The sequence below is a fragment of the Triturus cristatus genome, chromosome 1_2 (assembly GCF_964204655.1).
Source record: "Triturus cristatus chromosome 1_2, aTriCri1.1, whole genome shotgun sequence".
Taxonomy (NCBI): domain Eukaryota; kingdom Metazoa; phylum Chordata; class Amphibia; order Caudata; family Salamandridae; genus Triturus; species Triturus cristatus.
In genome coordinates, this window is record NC_140580.1 from 714339414 (window position 1) to 714345368 (window position 5955).

The 5955-nt window shown below is 46.0% G+C and overlaps 1 pseudogene; it reads left to right on the forward strand.

The window, feature by feature from the left end:
• Nucleotides 1-3006: 3006 nt before the first annotated feature.
• LOC146867880 (18S ribosomal RNA) lies at nt 3007-5361 on the forward strand (annotated as a pseudogene).
• Nucleotides 5362-5955: the final 594 nt, after the last annotated feature.

Below are 5955 nucleotides of genomic sequence, written 5' to 3' on the forward strand. Positions count from 1 at the left end.
CCAGGGAGGCCCTTTTCTACTCAGAAAATGCCCGCAGGGTAGCATGCGTTTGGTAGCCAATGGGCTACAAGGTTCAATTTCTCCTGATGACCACTTTCTATGAAGTGTGGCATCTGGCTATCCCAAGATGCACCATTCTGCCCACTCCCAACATGGCAGAACCCCTCTCTTGGCATCCAGAGTTCAGAACCCCAACACAGAGGTGTGATTAACCAAGGGGTTATACACCCCTGGAAAACTGGTTTAACAAATGGCTTCCTCTTTCCTCTCCCTAGCGCCAACCTGTCTGACTAAACAATAGAACAGCCCCTCTCCTAAGTGTTTTCCATGTGCCCTTCAAAGGCAGGGTTTCCTTTGAAGCTCGCCTTTTGGGCCAATATCTATGTGCCTTCCTGTGGGAGTAAGATAACACCTTTCTACTGTTTATGCCACATTGTTTGTCTCTGGGACAAACCCCATGTGTAACCTGTAAGGGACAGGGCACTAAAGGCAACAAAGTGGCAAGTTTATAAAAGCTGCCCACTGCAACAAGTTACAAACATTTTGACTTCAGAATCAAAGTTGTGCTTAATGTAACAAGTTGTTTGATACTTTGGAGCATCAACTTTGGTAGCACCCTTCAGGAGTTAGCACAGCTGAGGGGTCAGCATGTAACCCTTTGCTCTCCAATAGGGGCAACTAAGTCTTTCCCCAGTGAAAATAACAGTTTAGTGTTTTTACTGTCAGGACATTTAAAATGCATTTTCTGCCTATGAAATACGCTGCACCCTGCCTTGGAGCTCGGTAGGTCTGCCATAGGGGTGACTTACATGTATTGCAGGGGGAGACTAGGCTTTGTCATTACTTTAAATGACAAAGTCCGGTTAGCAGTCAAAAACTGCTCTACCAGTCTGCAGTGGGGGGCTGGAAGACTCATTTTTCTTGTGTCACTCCCAGGGTGACACAACCAGTGCTGCAATCCCTGGGGTGACCCTCAAATGTAAATGCACTGGTTACCCTTGGTACCATATACTAGGGACTTTTATGTAAGTTGGTTATGCCAATTGGGTATCAGTTGATCCAACATGCATATTTTAGGGTCAGGGCACTGGCACTGAGGTCTGGTTAGCAGGCCTCACTGCACTCTCAGAGTCGGAAAACCAGCAGCATCATTCCAACATCTTGGAGGTGACCATACAAAAAGAGGCATTTTCTTACAGCTGTTTACAATTTAAGATGTTTAAAATTCAATAACCTGTGAAATTAAACACATTCACCTATACCATTGAAAATACCACAAAACTACATTCTGCCTGGTGCTAGAGTTAAAGGCAGTATGAAAAATATTTAGAAGACAGGTATGCCAACCAAGTCACTGTGGTTTAAAGTGCCAGACTTGGAGTGCAAGTGGGTGTCCCTGCAGTGTGCATGTCGTGGGTACTGCATTAAAGGTGGCATTTAGCTAGTGTTGTGGTCGGAAATGACAAAGTGTTGTCACTGACTGATGTTATGTTATGTTATGTTATGTTATGTTATGTTATGTTATGTTATGTTATGTTATGTTATGTTATGTTATGTTATGTTATGTTATGTTATGGGTCATTTGTAACGCGCACGGATACTCGGAAGTGTCCCAGCGTGATAAGCCTGTGCAGGGGTAAGCAGAAGTGGAGGAAGCAGCTAAACGACTTAATCAAAAAGCAGGGTTTTCAGCTGCTTCTTGAATGTCCTAAGATCATGGTTGTTCCTGAGCTCAAAAGGCAGGCTGTTCCAGGCCCTGGCTGCCCTTACAGAAAGGGAGCTCCCTCCCATTCTGGCAAGGTGGTATCGTGGGATGGCAACAAGGCATTGTCCCGTTGATGTATGGGGGTCCAGACCTGTAGAGGGCACCATGGGCGATGGTTAGTGCCTTAAACAAAATGCGCTGGTCAACAGGCAGCCAATGCAAGTCGCACAGAAACTGCTTGATTCTGGAGCCTCGCGGAATACCTAGTAGCATTCTAGCGGCCACGTTCTGAATAGTCTGCAGCTTTTTTATCTGGTAACAGGGAAGGCCAATGTAAAGAGAATTGGCATAATCAAGCCGCGACAGGATGAGAGCGCGGGTCACCATTTCTTTAGCCACTTTAGGCAGGAGCGTTAGAAATTTATTGAGGAGTTTTAGTGTGCCAAAGTACACTCCTGCCAATTTGTTGATCTGAGTTGTGACTATGAGGTCCTCACTGAACCATACCTCCAGGCTTTTAGCTGGACTACCCATGATGTATAGTTACTGCTGAGGTTTCTAACCACTGATCTCATACTAAAATGAAGAGCAGCTGTAATTAGAAGAGGCTGCAACCGGTGTGCTTTATAAAGTGAGGCAGCATAATCAGACTCAAAATGTGAGGATGGACTAATCAGTAGGATTAATAGGTGCTAGTGTCACAAAGGTAGAAAGGCAAGAGGATGTATGGATTGAAATAGGTGCTGCTGATAGGGAGGGGTGTGAATCTGAGACCATGTGGGAGTCCTTGCGGTGAGCACGGTGATAACAAAATGGAGCCTCAGCTGTTGTTTCAAGCAAAGAGCTTCCACCATACCAGGGACCATCCATCTTGAGGGTCTGCTGTTGATCGAGGCCCTATCCAGCAGAGCGAAGGCTGAGCAGCCTTGGTAGCTTGCACCCTTAGTGGTCTGACCAGAGTGGAAGGGGGTCGGGTGGCACCAGGCCCTGGATGACGCCGGGCGGTCCGATCCCCAGCGCACCACACCATCGCCCCCTCCACCCATCCCATTTCCACAGCAGCTTTGAAAGACCATTCTGCGGGGTGTCGCTGCCGCCTAGGCCAGCACCCCTGCATCTCGCTCAGGTAGTGCCTTGGCGTGCCTCTCCTTTCCGCAGAGACATCTGGGCCTGCCAGTGCCTACACCTGTACCCCTCAGCAACCACCCCAGGGGGTGGGCTTTCCCAGCAGGCTCCTGAGGAGGGCGAAGGTTGTCGGGAGATGGACACATGGCTCCTAAAAGCTGTCCAGCAGGTGCGGCTACCTGGTTGATCCTGGTAGTAGCATATGCCTGTCTCAAAGATTAAGCAATGCATGTGTAAGTACAAGTGGCCAGTAAAATTAAACTGTGAATGGCTCATTAATTCAGCTATAGTTTCTTTGATCCCACCATCTGTTACTTGGATAACTGTGGTAATTCAAGAGCTATTACATGCTGATGAGTGCTGACCTCCCTGGATGCGTGCATTTATCAGACCAAGACCAATCCAGGCTCGCCCAGGCGCTTTGATGACTCTAGATAACCTCAGGCCGATCACACGTCCCCATGATGGCAACAATACAATCGGTTGTCTGCCCTATCAACTTTCGATGGTACATTCTGTGCCTACCATGGTGACCACGGGTAACAGGGAATAAGGGTTTGATTCCAGAGATGGAACCTGAGAAATGGCTACCACATCTAAGGAAGGCAGCAGACTCACAAATTACCCACTCCCCACTCGGGGAGGTAGTGACGAAAAATGATAATACAGGAATCTTTCGAGGCCCTGTAATTGGAATGAGTACACTTTAAAACCTTTCACGAAGACCCATTGGAGGACAAGTCTGGTGCCAGCATCCGTGATAATTCTAACTCCAATAGCGTATATTAAAGTTGATAAAGTTAAAAAGCTCATAGGTGGATCTTCGGATTGAGAGGGCGGTCCGCCTCGAGGCGAGCTACTGCCTGTCACAGCCCCTGTATCTCGGCACCCCCTTGATGCTCTTGATTGAGTGGCCTCGGTGTCTGAAGCATTTACTTTGAAAAAGTGTGAGTGTTCAAAGCAAGCCGTTTGCCTGACTACTTCAGCTAGGAATAATGGAGTCGGACTCCGGTTGTATTCTGTTGGTTTTCGGAACTGGGGCCATGATTAAGAGGGACGGCAGGGGGCATTCATATTGTGAGGCTAGAGGTGGCATTCTTGGACCGGTGCAAGATGAGGGAAACAACCATTACAACGCAGTCATTACAACGCACTACCTTTACAACGCAGCTGTTACAACGCAACTGCCTTTACATCACATGCCATTACAATGCATGCCATTACAACGCATGTCACTACATTGCATGCCAGTACAACGCATTATAAGGTAATAATGGGGATTTTTTAGTTTTTGGGGTGGGTATGGGTTTTGAGGTACATGAGGATAGTAGTTTTACCCCTACACTACCCAACACTTACCCTACTGTTGCACTCACTGGAGTGGGAATAGCATTTTTCCCCTACACTATACAACACCTACCCTACTGTTGCACTCACTGGAGTGGGAATAGTAATTTTAACCCCTACACTATCCAACACTTACCCCACTGTTGCCCTAAAAGTATTATGCGTTGTAATGGTATGCGTTGTAAGGGTATGCATTGTAATGGTATGCGTTGTAATGGTAGTTTCTAAAAACGTGTTGTAATGGCATGTGTTGTAAAATCATGCGGTGTAATGGTAGTTGCAATGTAAAAACCGTGTTCTAAAAGCATGTGTTGTAATTGTTTGCGTTGTAACATCATATATTCGCAAGACGAACCAAAGCGAAAGCATTTGGCAAGATTGTTTTTATTAATCAAGAATGAAAGATGGAGGTTCGAAGAAGATCAGATACCATCGTAGTTTCGACCATAAATGATGCCGACTAGTGATCCAGCTGCATTGTTGCCATGACCCACGAGCAGCTTCCAGGAAACCAAAGTCTTTTGGTTCTGGCTTGTTATGGTTGCAAAGCTGAAACTTAAAGTAATTGATGGAAGGACACCAGCAGGAGTTGAGCCTGCAGCTTAATTTGACTCAACAAAGGAAACATCACCAGGCCCGGAAAGGATTGACAGATTAATAGATCTTTCTCGATTCTGTGAGATGTGGTGCATGGCCATTCTTAGATGGTGGATCTATTTGTCTAGTTTATTAGGATAACGAATGAGACTCTTTCATGCTAACTAGTTACACGACCCCCAGAGCTCGGCATCCAACTTCTTAGAGAGACAGCCACACGGGATCGAGCAATAACAGGTCTGTGATGCCCTTGCATGTCCTGGGCTGCACATGCGCTACACTGAACGAATCAGCTTGTGTCTACCCTTCGCCGACAGGTGCAGGTAACCCACTGAACCATGTTCATGGTAGGAATTGGGGATTGCAATTATTTCCCATGAACGAAGAATTCCCAGTAAGTGCAGGTCATAAGCTTGTCCTATGAACACACCACCCATCGCTATAACTGATTGGCTGGTTTAGTGAGTACCTCATATCGGCCCTGCAGGGGTCCGCAACAGCCCTGGAAGAGCACGAAGAAGACAATCAAAATTGACTAGCTACAGGAAGTAAAAGTCATAACAATGGTTAAACTAGTTAAACCAACTTCCAGTATGGCTCATCTCCATAGCTCTCCTTCTCCTACCATCTGCAAATTCCTGCCTTAAGCCTACCATCTAGCTGGCCAGAAGGCTGGGAGGTTGATGGACCTGGTATTCTCTGCCTGTCCTATATCACTTTGAAGCTCTATGATTTACGAGCACTCCGCCCTGCTCTGGCATACCTGTGTAGCAGAGCTCTCTTTAAGAGATAGCCTCTAACTGGGTGAACCACTTATCACTTCATTAAAGCAGCATGGCTAATCCTCTTCAAGGGAAAATCACAGGAAGCCTGAATTTTGGATAACAGACACGAAATTCTCATAACTTATTTTCCGTATATTTCAGGGTCAATTCAGCAAAAGCATATTGTTAGATTTATCAATACCCTTCTCCTAAATCCTTGAATGATATTTTTGTGAATTCCTAGCGATAGTTATTCATTATTAAACTTTTGCCATGTTCACCTATGTGGCTGTGCATCTACAATGGGGAAAATGAAATGTGCAATTTCTCCAACACCAAGGCATATAAAACATCTTTTATAAGGACCCTGCTTATAGTTACAGAACCCCGCAAACCTAGTACACTTAGAGGAGACTT